At 40.5% G+C, this 15,726-nt stretch overlaps 1 protein-coding gene across 4 annotated transcripts in view; it reads right to left on the bottom strand.

The window, feature by feature from the left end:
• Positions 1-15,726, bottom strand: part of LOC122788049 (proto-oncogene c-Rel-like) — a 2,508,512-nt gene that overhangs the window by 2,425,723 nt on the left and 67,063 nt on the right. The window lies entirely within an intron of this gene.

The raw sequence follows: 15,726 nt of genomic DNA on the forward strand, positions 1-15,726 counted from the left end.
TGGTAGAAGATTTGTGAGAAGCTAAAATGATGTCACGTACCGAATGGGAGATAAAGGGAAGCCTGGCTAAGGTTGGAAGTGGAGCAACCAAGCTGTGAGGTTGAGAGAGGGGAGAGATTGGTGCAGCTTGCCCGACTGATGGGTCAAGAGATCTGGAACTGGGTCCAGATGCCAGGGCTGCTCCAAGAGGTAATGGTGCAGGAACGGAAACCATATTTGTCGAGGCCAGTATGGAGCAATGGGGATAATTGTGGATCTCAAGGTGGTAGCTTTCTGAATCAACTGAGTGATTAATGGAAAGGGGGGAAAGGCGTACAGGAGACCCCGGGGCCAATCGTGGACTAGAGCGTCTCTGGGAGGGTGGCCGGGAAGAGAGTGAAATATTTGTGGCATTTGCTGTTCTGGGGTGTAGCGAAAAGATCGCAGCAAGGCTGACCCCATTTTTTGAAAATTTCTTCCACTACTGACTGCTTGACAGACCACTCGTGCGGCATGAGAATGACTCTGCTCAGCCTGTCCGCTATGACGTTGGACTTCCCGGGGATATGCATTGCTATCAGAAACCGTTGAGAGGAGATCGCCCACTGCCAAAGTCTGAGTGCTTCCTGACATAAGTGATAAGACTTGGTTCCATCCTGCTTGTTGATGTACCACACTACAGACATATTGTCCGTCTGAACTGCAATCGTCCCGATGGGAAGAGAGTCCTGAAGGGCTTGCAACGCTAAAAGAACTGCTCTCATCTCTAGGACATTGATGTGCAGGTGGCACTCGAAAGGTTGCCAAGTGCCCTGGACCGTCCTGCCCTGAAAATGCCCCCACCCGATCAGGGAGGCATCCGTTGTCACTGTAGCAACTGGGGGGGGGTGGAGAACGAAGGGTCTGCCCTGAGACACTTGAAGGGAGACCATCCACCAAGACAAGTGTTTCTTGCATAACTGGGTTATCAAAATGTAGTGTGACATCGGGAGCTGCTGAAAGGACCACTGAGAGAAGAGCATCCATTGCAGGAGTCACATGTGGAATCGAGCTAAGGGAAGTAACGTAATGGCAGCCGCCATGAGACCTAGAGTCTTCAGTACAAACTTGACCTGAATTTTGTTGTTCTGAAGCAGGATATGAACATGTTCGCGAATATCTGAGATTCTTTGAGCCGTCAGTTTTGCAGAAAGTTCGACTGTGTCTAATATGGCACCTATGAAGGTAATAGACTGACAAGGCGACAAGGCAGACTTTTCGAAGTTTATGGAGATACCTAGCTCTTCGCAAATCTGAATGGTGTAATCTCTGGATTGAATAAGTTGACGCCTGGCAGTGGCGGTAAGGAGCCAACCGTCTAGATATGGAAACACCTGGAATCCTTGACGCCTCAGATGAGCTGTAACCGCTGCCATGCATTTGGTGAACACTCGGGGGGCTGTAGTGAGACCAAAGGGCAGGGCACTGAACTGGTAGTGACTGGCTCCCAGCCGGAAGTGGAGAAACCTTCTGGAGCGTCTGAGCATTTTGATGTGGCAGTACGCATCCTGAAGGTCTATAGAGCACATCCAATGGTCTTGACCCAAAAAGGGTAGAATGGACTGTAGCGTGACCATCCGGAACTTCGTTCTTTGAACAGACTTGTTCAGTCTGCTGAGATCCAAAATTGGTCTCCAGTCCCCTGTCTTTTTTGGTACTAAAGAACTTGGAGTAGATTCCGGATTCTTGCTGGTCTGCTGGGACTGGCTGGATGGCCCTTTTTCTTAGCAGTTTTGAGATTTCTAATACTGCTTGTTCCCTTAGACCGGGTGGAGCATCTGGAAGGGGCCTGTTTGGCTGTTTTGGGGTGTGGACAAAGGGAATTTTGTAACCCTCGGATATGATCGACCATACCCATGTGTCTTCGGTAAGGGAAAGCCAGGCTTTTGGGTACAGTGATAATCTTCCCCAGACTGCCTCCAAAGGTGGACAATCGGGCAGCTTCTCAGGGATGCTGGAAGGGTTGGCCAGATACAGCTTCTCTGCTACCCTGATTCTGCGGACCTCCTCTGCCCCTGCGGCGGCGTGTATTGTTGTCCCCCCCTGCCTGTAGAGGGGAATTCACCTCATGCGTCCGGCGCAACTCCCTGTGGCTTGCGGAACCACATTTTTCCACCCTTCTGACCTTTGGGGTATGGTCTGGATGGGGTGGAAAAACGGACTCCCACAGCAGAGAGAGTCTTGACATCTTGTTCGCATCTGGTCAAAGTATCCTTCACCTGAGGTCCAAACAACGCCGAACCATCAAAGGGAGAGTTGGTGAAGGATGCCTTGAAGGGGTCAGCAAAGTTACAAAGCTGCATCCAGGCATGTCGTGGCCACACCTGTGCCTGCAGCCCTACTCGCCCCATTGGCCGCATAAGAAATAAGCCGCATGGAGGAGTTAACAATCGACTTTAGGGTTGCCAGCTGGGAGTTGATTTTGTCCTGAGACCTCGCAGCTGTTGGATCCTGTAGAATGTTACCCATTTCTTTGAGCAAGTCTCTTTGAAGACGGGTGAAATGACATAAGTAATTCAGCGACCGCATGGTAAAGGTCGCTGAAGAAAACATCCGCTTGCCGTACCTATCCATGGTCCTAGATTCCTTATTAGGAGGCTGGATAGGTACTGAAGGATCAGCCAGTTCCTTTTTAGTGGCTGCAGTCACCACCATGGCATCAACAGGGACACCCTTGGTCAAAAACTGTTTATCAGCATGGGCTGTGACAAATTTTGAAGGCCTCCGGGTTCCATCAAGTCAGGGGCTGTCTATGCCTTCCTGGCCACCACTTCCATAAGGGGGGTCAAAGGGCAGAGACACCCAGGAGGTGGAAGGGCGAGAACCAAACGCCTCTAGGTAGACCGACTCGTCCTCGGAAGGATTGAGGGTAGACCAGTTCCCCCTCTGCTTGAGGATCTCAAGGATGTCAGAGAAGGAGACATCCTCAGAGGGGGATCTTGGGGACCCCTCCGACTCATCCAAGTCGGTATCAGATGTGACGGACTCAGGGGAGTCCAGATGCTTCCTCTTACATTTCCTCTTCCGAGGGGGCTCCCCTGACAAATCAGGGGAGGCCTCAGAAGAGGAGGATGCTCCCAATGGGGGCCCCTGAGGTGTAGGACCTCTGCGGTCAGGGTCGAGAGGATGAGTAGAGACCGTAGCAGGCACTACAGTGGGAGGAGCTGAGGGAGCCGACCGAGGAACAGGCACAGTGGCCAGCACACTCCTCATGACCTCGAAAGCACCCCTATCAGGCAGAGAAGAAGGTCCCCGCTCCGAAGAGATAAGGACCCCTCCCGGCACCGAGAGGGATGGCTCCGAGGCCGATGTCGGAGCCGAACTCACCTGCGCCGAGGCTCAGAGAGGGAGAATGGGGTCGGACAAGGGTCCGATGCCACTCGCCCTCTCGGAGCTGATGAGGGAGTCATGGTGTCCGGATCCCTCCAAGGATGGCACCATAGAAGAAATCGGAGCCGACCACGGAGCCGAAATGGGTGGTATCGGATCCGACGTGTCGACGGCCCCGGCTCTCACAAACTCCGGCTCTGAACTCAGGGGAAGAGTCAGAGGAGGAATCGATGATGGAATGGGGATAGCCACTGTCTGTTGAAAAGGGCTATGAAGCATCTGGGCCAGTGCCTGCGACTTGAGGAGTCTACTAACCACCCTCTCGAGGTCATGGTCCGAAAGCCTGGAAGACTGAGAGGAATGGGACCGGTGACTGTGCTCTGAAAGCAAAGGAGATCTCGGAGCCGAATGGACCGACTCCAAAGAGGGGGACCTGGAGCACTTACGTCGGTTCCGACAAAACTATCGGAGCCGACTGTGATTTTGAAGCGTCGGCTCCAGCCGGAGCTGATGCTGAAGCAGAAGTAGCACCACTAGTCGGAGGCTCTAAACTCGGAGCCGATGATTTAGTGGGCTAAGAAGGCTTGCCCAATGAAGACTTGGCCGAGGAGCCTTCAGGCTTCAATAAGCCTCTCAAAATCAATTTGTTTCTGCGTTCCAGCAGGACTCTTGGACTGAATGCATGGCAGACGGAACAAGAGTCCTCCAGGTGCAGAGGGCCTAGGCAATACACGCAAGAAGTGTGACCGTCTGTCAGAGACATTTTCTGACAGCACGAGACACACTTCTTGAAGCCTGAGACCTTGGACTCCTTAGACATAATGGTGGAACACACCCAAACAATCACACACACACACACCACAGTAAATAAAAAACCTAGTTCAGTCACTACACCACACCAAAGACTAAGACTACAACTAACACAGACTTTAACAAATTTACCCAAAAACTAACTTGGCCCTAAGGTTTAGATATATAAGGGGAAGGAGGGGCCGAGGGGATAGAAAATAGACCCAAAAGGGGACTATACAAAGCGGGTTAGTCTAAGAGGGGACAAGGGGTATAACGAACACTAACCCTGAAATAAAAGGGAAAAAATCTTACCCAAAAAGCTGTTTTTTTTTAAAAATTACCAGAGAGCCGGCAAAAACGCAACCTCGCAGCTAAGCGGCAAACGAGATCTGGGTAGTTAGCACCTAGCATTGTGGGATACAGGGTTACCTCGAGCCGGTAAAAATAGCTCTCGAGCTTTGGTATAAGCCGAGTTGGAGCTGAGGATCGGCTCCGAACCCATCCAGCAAGAATGAAGGCGAGATTGACAACTTAACATTCCTTTTCAACAAGTGTGTGGTCTTGTTTCCTCTCAAGAAGGGATATTAAATAGTTTCTTGAAGGTAAAGAGGGGGGTTTGTCACCTATAACGTTAATCAAGTCCAGATTACCTAACAGGACTTTCCAGTTTTCAACAACAATGTTATTAATAAGTCACATCTCGTTGGAAATAGGCAAAAGAAATGACAATAAATGACTCTTAGACCTCATAGTGTCAATTGTCAACTAAACCTTCTGCCATATTTCCAGATTGCTGATGCCCGCTTAAAATGGGACATGCTTTAGAGTCCTTAAATGTCAATACCTCATCCTCGATGTGGCTCATCCACGTGTGACATCATAACCCCAACTGACAAAAAATGTTCTAAACTTAAGACATTTCATTCAGAAAAATTCTTGATCTGCAGTTAGCCTGCTAAATCAAATACGTTGCTCCTTTACAACCCCTATTTTCATATGAGCTGGGTGCAGGCTATCCCTGTGAAAGTACTAGTTAGCGAAAGTGGTCTTTCTAAAAATCTTGCTAGTAAATCCACCCAATGAATGATTAAAGGCCAAACAAATGTTCAAGAAATTAATAGTCACACCAAAACTACCCATGGTAAATTAAAGAAAAAAATCAGTGGTCACGTTTAAATCACTGAAAGGAAGTAAATTCCTCAAAGTCAAATTAAAAGAACAAAAGTGCTACCTTTTGTTTCTGGGTCCTTTCCTGGTTTTGCTTTTTTGCAGTACATTTCCCTAGTTTAAATGTGGTGTGCGTTTTGCTTGTTTTGTTGGGTTAAAGCATGGCTGGAGAGGATTCCTCACAAGACACTCTTTTAAACCTCACTGCACATCCTGTTCCAGATAACTTATGTTTTTTGACTAAGCACCTTTCAACTGTTATATGAGGAGCTATTCATAAAGATTTGTCAGTTAACCACCTGACTGGTGCTCATGGATTATAGGATGCCTCACAGTAAGACGCTGTCCGGTTCGATTCTCAGCTAGAGCGTCTTCTGCGTGGAGACATGCGTGAATGGGCGTACCTTCGTTGAAGGTTGTGTGTCAGGGCTGCTAACTCGGCAGGTAAAAATCAACTACCAATCATTAGCGGACAGGAGTTCTGCTGTGGTGACCCCTAACTGGGAAAAGCCGAAAGACACTACTACTTGTACTGGATCTTTTAAACAAACATCGAATTCAGCGACAGCACCTCTCAACAAGGTTGGTGCAATACGTTCAAACCAGGTATCAGCGTTTGATGGAAACAATTCATTGGAACATGTATTTAAGGAAGCTGGAAACCCCTTTTCCATGAACAGTGGGAGTGGAGGAGAGACTACAGTAAGTTATTGAACTAAGAGTGATTTCACTCCTGATTATAACAGCTATAAAAACAACATTTTAAAGCTCGAGCAATGGCTGGTTAAATTTATTTCCTTACAGTTGGAGGTTATGTACCTCGAGGAATGCATTCAGCATGAATGTGTTTCACAGGGGTTAAGAGTTTTTAAATTCCCCAAGTGTGTCAAGCACGGTGATCCACAAAATAACCAATTAGTTTCACGTTTTAATAACACTGGTGTTGCTGTCATGAAGGCACTAACTAATCACTTCAAAAGCAATTTAGTTGCTCTCCAGTCACAAATGCAAAAACTGGACAACAGGATCAAAGCGTCCAACAGCTTAGAGGTTTTACTTGCGTTATATTCTGGTATTCGGGCTAAGGTTGACTTAGGGGCCCCTATTATTACCAGAAAACATGGAAAGCTGCATAGACTTTGCAACTTATGCTGCTATTTCAGCGTATCCTTTAAAGTCTCCTCAGTTATGAACTCAGAACAATGATACAACAGTTAGCCAATTTAACGTTCAAGCCTCAATACCCGTTACTGAGGCTACAACTGCTATTATAAAGAATGGTTGGACTGCTAATGTTCCCAGTACTAGTCACAACTTGGAGGTCAATTCATCTTCGCCTCCTATTTTTTCACCAGGCCCTTTTTTAGTAGATCAGTCACGCAACAGGCAAACATCAAAGTGGTCAAACAACATTCAGACCAAGCAGAAAGGCAGAGGGAAGAATCGCAAAAAGAATTGAGCTTTCAAATTGAGATTTTAAAATCTTTATATCTTAGTGATGTAACACTTTCCACTGATATGCTTTCACTGTTGAAAAGGGTTTTTTCTTTCATTCTATTGATTTCAAATTGTACATGAGGAAGGTTAACCGACAATGGTAGTGTATTTTTTAACCTACAATACATCATGCATGACTTCCTAAAATTTATTTCTTCCACTGATGGACCCAAGAAGCACAGTACTTTTAATCCTTCTTTAAATGCCACCCTATAAGCGTTCAATAATCTTTGTGAAAATGATTAGTACACAATCTCACTAAAGGTGAAAGGACATCTTTGTATGACCTAGTTAACGACAATAATTTAAGAATAATGAAAGCCGACAAGAGTGGCATGTTGGTTGTAATGAATACAATAGATTACAACCATGCGATGTTAAGCTTACTTATGGATGAGCACCGTTACATGGTAGTGACAATGGATTTCATCCACAAGTGTTTTTCTGAAACTGACCAAACATTATTTGATCTGTTTAGTCAAAGGAGTTTAGACTACCAGACTTATAGTTTTTTAATAAGTGGATTGCCTGAAGTTGGCAGTGCTCTCCGGGATCCCCAAAGTGCAGTTAAACATCCTGTCAGCTGTTTTTTCCAAGATGAAGCCCATTTCTGTATGACTGGACTATGTTTTAAACCCCATCGTTCAAGCATTCAAATTTTATTTATGAGATTCGTGGCATCTCTTGGAGCTTCTTTACAAGTTTGTTCCACCATAGGCTCCTTTCTTTTTTGCATCTCTTTATCACTTTATACCTGTATTAATCAGGAGATCGGTTTCTCAGAGAACAAGTGGGCAATTACACCACATTTGACAACAATAAAATCAGTACTCTGTGCACTTTGATGAAATGTACTTGACATTTTAAATTCAACAACAAGCTTTACAGACATCGGGTGTTGCTATGGGGGCTAGGATAGCCCCTGTTTTTGCCAATTTGGTTATGACAATGTGGAAATGGAAGTTTTTGACTCCGCACGCAATGGCATACAACATTCTGTTTTACTGTCGTTACACTGATGACCTCTTTTTAAAGCCGTGGTGGTACAGCTGTAGCATTGTTGCCTCACAGCAAGAGGTTCTCCTGTTCGATTCTCGGCTGGAGTGCCTTCTGTGTGGAGTCTTCATGTCCAAAGACATGCGTGAATGGGCGTCGGGCTGGCAACTCGGCCCCATAAAAATCTACTGCCAATCACTAGCAGACCAGAGTTTCGTTGTGGCGACCCCTAACCGGGAAAAGCCGAAAAGACAAACAACAACACTGATGACCTCTTTTTATTATGGAAGGGCGACTTTGATGAATTTACTTCCTTTGTCAACAATTTAAACATTACCATCAGTTTTTTTGAAATTTACCATGGTGGATTTGGTGAGACTATTAATTTCTTGGATATTCATTTGGCCTTTAATCATTCATTGGGTGCATTTACTAGCAAGATTTTTTAGAAAGACCACTTTCGTTAAGTACCTTCATACGGATAGCCTGCACCCAGTGCATAGAAAAAGAGTGGTTGTAAAGGGCCAGCTTATTCGATTAAGCAGGCTAACTACAGATCAAGGCATTTTTCTGAATGAAATATCTAAGCTTAAAACATTTTTTTTTTGTTAATAGTGGTTATGTCATCACATGGTTGATCCACATCGAGGATGAAGTATTGACACTTAGGGACACTAAAGCATGTCCCATTTTAAGTAGGCATCAACTAACTGGAAATATGGGAGAAGGTTCAACAACAATTGACACTATGAGGTCTAAGGGTCATTTATTGTCATTTCCTTTGCCTATTTCCAATGAGATGTAGCTTATTAAAAACATTAATGTTGAAAATTGGAAAGTCCTGTTAGGTAAGCCACACTTGATTAAAGCTATAGGTGACAAACCCCTCTTTACCTTCAAGAAACTGTTATAATATTAAGTCTTTTCTTGACAGAAACACAGACCACACACCTGTTGAAAAGAATTCTCTTGCATTTGTACTTTTTGTTGCTGATATTGTAAGCAGTGCAGACATATCACTAATTCTTCTTCTGTGGAATTTAAACACTGTGATCGAGTGACATGGGCCAAGAACAGATACATTTGCAGTACTAAATATGTGGTCTACATAGTTAATTGTAAGTCTTGCAACTGTTTTTACACTAGAAAGACCATTAGAGTCTTTAAACAAGAGAATATATGAGCATGTTTTGGCCATAAAGAAAAAGGACCACATAAATGCTTTGGCCAAGCATGCTATAGTGTGTCCTAATTTAAAAAAAAAATGTTTTGGTTTTGGACACAGTAAAATCTGGTGTGTTTTGTGGGGATTACAAAACTCTATTATAGAATGCCGGGAGAGGTTATGGCAGTTAAATCCTGCAACTGATCGGACACCAGGTCTCAATGAGACCATTAACATTAAATGTTTTCTACAAATGCAAAAACTTTAACACATTTAAGTAACATCTTATAATTTTTTTGATTTTTTTTTTTACTTTTTTCCCTACGTTTATTTATTTTAAGGCCATGTCTTGACAGATCATTATGATATCAGGGGACAACACCCAACATTTTCTATAATTTCATTGGTCAGTTAGTTCACATGTATCTTACACAATGTTTAAACGTGTAGTGTTGGGTTTAAATGTTATTCTTGTTTCTGAAGAAGTTCTGCAACATATTAAAAGAACGAAAATGCTAACTTCTGTGTCTGGGTCCTTGCTAGATTTCGTTTTTTGCGATACAGTTCTCTAGTTTAAGTGTTGTGGTGTACAGCTATTTCCTTTTTTAGATGTTTCTATTTTACTCCTTGTTACTTGATGTGAACTTTTGCCCTTTCCTTTTTTTTTTTTTCTTCTACATGCTCCAAATCCTCAGATTGCTGAACAGCTGTATTCAGAATTCCAGAGTTGTCAGTGGTGTTATGTTCAATAATGGATCTTTATTGATAATAGGCACTTCCTTTCCAAAATGTGTTCTAGTTGCTCTTTTCATAACTTTATCTCATCAGTCCAGTCAATAACACATGTAACAGTTCTCTAAAGCTGTAGCAGTTGTATAACTGCAATCATCATCAATAAGTCTACATTTACTACTACTAATGTAAAGCAAATCATCCAACTTTTGACATGAGGAACACAGATCACCAGTGTTATCAGGTGTGACCTTTAAATACACATAGCATTTAGTACACTATACAAGACACTTGTGCTATGGCAAATCATTAATGACATACTCATTTAAGGAATCCATTTTCAATTGCAAATGAATAAATTGTAAAGAATTCTAAACGAAAAGGATAATCAAAATAAGTTACAACAGAATTTAATGAGATTTTAAATCAACATCTGCAAAAAAAAATCACAGAAAAATATATAACTAAATATTAAATTAAGTAGAATAAAGTCATTGCTCTGACAGTGCAAGTTGTACAAAAGTTGGAATTCTTTAAAATCACATGCAAATGTGCACAGTAGTTTCTGCTCAGTATCGCTTGCAGTCACACCTCTTTTTTAAAAGTAAAGATCAGTACATTACAAACCAACAAAGGACTGTTTCAGATAAGCTTTGGACTGTTCTCTCTGAAGTCTGTGTAAATGTAAAGCTGATTAGGCCCCTTGAGATGGCTACAGTTTGCCATGTTTAAAAACCCACCCCTTTCTAACAACAAAATAAGTGAACATTAGAGTTAAAACAAAAAAATGTAAATCTAAGTAAATCTTCTCATCTACAAGCTACCACTTTCTTACTGCAAAAGTGTAAAACAGTGGTAAAAATAAAATATATATAAAAATAAATCTTCTCTTACCAGGCAACTGCACAGTCAATCATAAAGCAATATGGGATTTGTTTAGATAAGCCCTGGGTGTAGGTGGCACTGTGGTGCAGCTAGTAGTAGCAATGATGCCACCCAGCAAAAGATTCTTCAGTTCAGTTCTCATTACCTTCGGTGTGGAGTTTGCATACCCTTGCTGTGTTTGCCTGTGTTTTCTTCAGGTACTCCTGTTTCCTCTCACATCTCAAAAATATGCTGTAAGCAGACTGGTGATTCTAACTTGTCAGTGGGTGTGCATGTGTGCTATATGCATATGAAGAAGGAGGTAGGCCAGGCAGGCTACTTCCACTCCATACATGTGAGTGAATTAAATATATGTCAACTAGGACACCTATTCATAGGATCTCTGCATGAGTTGGATGTGACTTGAAGGTATTGGATTATATGTTTATGTTACAGGAGCAATAAAAAATGTTATGGGAAAATGGCATCTGCCAGCCTATTATAATTAAGGTCAGGAAAGGAGAAGACTGAGCATTACTGGTTTCTAACTTCATGAGGCAAAAGGAAACACCCTGGTCTAATTTAGTTCCTGAAACTAAACAATTCTGAAGATTCAAGCACTGAAATCAATTTGAGAGTTGCTGATAATCTGTAACAAACTTTAGCCATAACCTTCTGAACTGGTTTGTCAATGCTAAAAGCAAAAGACGGTGAGACCTGGTGCTGTTCTGATTTTCTCCTGCCCGAGAGAAACAGAAGCTTCTGTACTATCTTTTTCACTAGATGCTCAAAAAAAGTTCATTTGTTAGAATGTTCAGGAATTCCTTTACCAATACTGAATCTTATTAAAACATGTTTTTCCCCACACAAATTGTCATATGCATATTAATAGACTTGACTATAAAATGTCACAAGTAACAGGCATTCATCAGGCTGCTCATGTTCAACTACTCATTTTAACTGCAATACATCTAATTTTAAAATTATATACATAATGACCTTGAAAGTTACTCAATAGAAATGTAATCGTCTAAAAATTATGTTGATGATTCAATGGTAACAATCTCTACAATAGAGCAATCACCAGAAAGGCTCATTATCCAACATGGAACCTATTACAGGATATATTAATAGACAGAAATAAAAACAAATGTATCTTAATACAACAGAAAAGACTATAAACCATGCTCATAGTGTGTTCTCTAAAATTTCTGGGATAGCACTTTTTAATTGCTGAGAACCATATGACAGGGTTGCTCAAATTCAGGTTACCTATTATCAGATATATTGTTTGATATATAATTAGAACTATTTAAAGTTATCCTTTGATGGGAGAATTAACTTCCTTAAAATTAAGATCTGTCTAATCTGAATTTCTTTTTTCTTGTAAAGCATGACAATTCCTCTACCCTATTGTTGGCATTGTGAGATTAAATTAAAATTATCAATTTTTTTCTAGAGAGGAAGAAACCCTAAAACACAGAGGCAAATTCTAAATGTCTAGAAAACAAGTTAGGATATACAACAAATAATCCTGAATCGTCTGCATTACTCAAGTATAGATAAATTATTAAAGATAAAATTCACAATTTGACTTATTGGGTTATCAAACCATTAGCACTGTTTGGTAAGAAAACATCAGATTTATTATCTGGTGAAGTACTTATGCAATCCATTCTACTTCATGAGAGAACATTTTCTTGGCAATTGCTCCCAATGGTTTTATGGCTCCCAACTATAATAAAATGGAAGCAATGTAACAAAAATGAGCTTACCATTAATTTTCTCAAGACCAAACGTTTCTGAACAAAAAATATTTTCGATTAGGGAGATATTAGGGATAATAGAAAAAGAAGGATCAGAACCCTATTATCAGCTTTTAATAAGGTATCCAGATAAGCAGTTATTCTGCATAAGAACAGAAGATCCCTTAATGCAATTCTGAACCTCTGTTGAATACAAACATCTGAAGCAGTATCAAAAATAAGGAAATGCTACTCAGAGCTTAGAGGAAACCCTGACTGTGATAACTGTTGGGCTTTTGTAATAAGATACTTCAGTCTACTCCCTTTATTTAAAAAAGAATAAAGCAGCAAAAAAATATTTTTTTAAGAACCTACCTAACACATCAAATCTTGAGTTGGTCAAGCAGTCACAAGAAATGCTGGCACAGATGTGGGTCTCCAGGCTACTGATCATTGAATCGTTATACTCTGTTATTCATCACTTTGAAGGCCTTGAAAGTTTTCCAGAAAGTTGTTATACAGTGAAAAATCAGAGTTTTAAGCGACTGTTTAACTATACTTACGGACAATAACTACTCTGGATTTAACAGGATTAGTATAACTGTTCAATTAATATAGCTAAACTATTCAAACACATTCAAGTCTCACAATCTGTATAAGCTTTTTTTCAATAAAAGCATTCCCTGAGAACAGTCTGTATTTGATTTAATAAATACATCTGTTTTGGGTTAAAAAAGAAGCATCACAGTATCTTTGAGACAGACTGCTCACGTAAATGAAAATCAAGATACCTCTTTCAATTTTTATATTCATTTTTAAAAATTCTCATCAAGTGAAACACTTGTAAATATTGTGTGCATCTCCAGGACGATATAAACACTTGCAGTGCTTGTCCTGGGGAATAAATTTCCTATCACAGGCACATCAGTGAAATAAAAATCTGGTTTTTAACAAGTGAGTAAGGTCTATCCCAAGAAGAACAAAACAAATTTTTTAAAAGAACAACAGGAAGAATCTCAAAAGGCATGATGTGGTGCTAAGAAAATCTGAACAGTTTATATTAGCAAGTGCCATTATTTTTCTTTGAAAATTCATGACGGCCCGGGTTGTTCCTCCTTGTTCTAACTTTAGCAAAGCAACAAAGATTTGGAAAGGATTTTCATTGCACTGCATTATGGGATATAGAAGGGTGTTTGGCAACTTCTGAAAGCTTTACTTGCCAAGAAGTCCTAACGCCTGCTGGCCTTAGCCCTCTTGCTACAAAGGATGGACCTCTTCTTATCAGACATACATATGAATGTGTGTGTGTACGTATTCTGAATACACACAAACACACAACAACCAACTACTTTTTACTGAAAAATACATGCAAAATGCAGATTAACAATGTATATCCTTTAACATAAAGGTGCAGATTTCTTTGCATTTAGGCATCAGTGCATTAATAATTTACTTAATGAAACATTTCAAAATTATATGAAAAATTATTATATGTAGGAATGTTAAAATGACAAATGCACTACATCTCTGCAGCTCTAGTCCTTAATTTTCAGCTATCACAGTATACAATACAGAGAAATCACTACATCAAATGCATGAAATTTGAAGCAGAAGTCTAAAGGACTTCCCAAAAAACTTCTAGAGACCACAGTAGCTTTCTCAAAGTACTGTGTCATATTCAAAACATCAATATTCAGTTTGTACACAACAGAACAGAATGCATAATAATCTCCACTGTCAAATGGTCGCCAACAGTACTACCATAATCAAATCATTTCAGAATGTCAATTTTCAGTTCCCTTTTTGACAGTAATAGAGAACATGGTGCAAAATGCGCAACAATCAAAAGAATGCAATATATGTGTTTGAAACTATCACAACTAAAAATCTGCACTGTTATAATGTCATCAGGATTGTAAGATTTATGGAGACGGTACAATTCCATCAAATAACATTTTCTACAAAATTTCACAGCCACGGTATAAAAATGCAAAACAGGAATTTACAATACATACACTAAGTTTACCTCACTACAAACAGTTCTACAAGCTTTTCATAAATGTGGGTCATGAAAATATTAAACTGTGCACAACTTTCAAGCTATGTAACTTGTAAAACAAAACCTTGCCTCCTCAACATACACACACACACACACACACACAAATCTCAGGATGCAAAGACACAATAGTCATTATTACAATCTCAGCCAACAGGATTTTGCTGTTAGTATAGAATATGCATTCACGATGCAAAAGATAAGTTACATCTGAATGCCTAGGTCACTTATGTTAAAGTATTTTTCAAAGCACTGTTGTAGAAATAAAAATGTAATCATGGCAAGGAAACCATTTTTAAACTTAAGAAGTTTGTGGTTTAGATCTAACATATTGGCAGTGTCTGCACTTAAATTATGCACTGAAGACAGTACCTGTTAGAGCAGACTTTAAATAAGAATCCCCTTTCATCTGGTTGCTGTTCCCCTAGAAAAGGGTTATGTTCACCCCCCCCCCCCAAAAAAAAAAAAACAACAAAGCTGTGGGTGGGCATCAATTACCTAGACAAATGAATTATTTATCCATTTACAGTGATACCAGTCATTGATATTATTACTTTAAACACCATTTTTTGTAACACTTGCACCTATCCTGGACTTGTGTTGAACTCAGCATTACCCAAAGCGGTATGTAACTAATTCTCAGACAGCTCTTTTATACCACTGTGCAACTGAGAATCTTAGTCTCATAAAACTATTTTCTCCACGTTTAAGTTGGTAGTTGAGTATCTACTTCCTAGGTATGGAAATAAGAACAAATTAATAGATATGGAACATATAAATACAGGAAACATGAAAACCCATGCAACTCACACATACTTAGATCTTACATCATGAAACAGCATTCTGTATGTACATCTAGGTACTGTCAATCGATTAGCAGCTTGTAAAAGTGTACATTTACTGCTGAATTACTCACTGATTGACTACTGAATTATGTTCTGATATCACTCTTCTGGGAGAGGACATTCCTTCACTTTACACACTGATTAGCCCATTAATTACAGAAGCTCAAAATAACTTCTAATCGTCTACAGATACATCGTACTAATTAAGCTAACAAAATACAGCACTGTTTAACAGTTATACAAAAAGGCTTAAAAAGTTAGAAGGGCTTAATGAAATTTCCCCAAGCCTAAAGGTTTGACTGTTGATAAAAAATGCAGTTAATTAACTGTAAGAAACCATTTACAAATGCAAAAAGGGGAGAACACCACAGAACTTTTTGAAAAAAAATATTTAAAATTTATTAATCTGCAGCATTTTCCATCTACCCATGTGCCCACCTATTTTTTAAACTGCATATTTTGGTGATGGGCACACTGAAAGCAAATCAGACCAGGTTTCTCTGCCCTTGGCAACAGTCT

This window comes from Protopterus annectens, chromosome 1.part2 (genome assembly GCF_019279795.1).
Source record: "Protopterus annectens isolate FY-2018-M chromosome 1.part2, PAN1.0, whole genome shotgun sequence".
Lineage (NCBI taxonomy): Eukaryota > Metazoa > Chordata > Ceratodontiformes > Protopteridae > Protopterus > Protopterus annectens.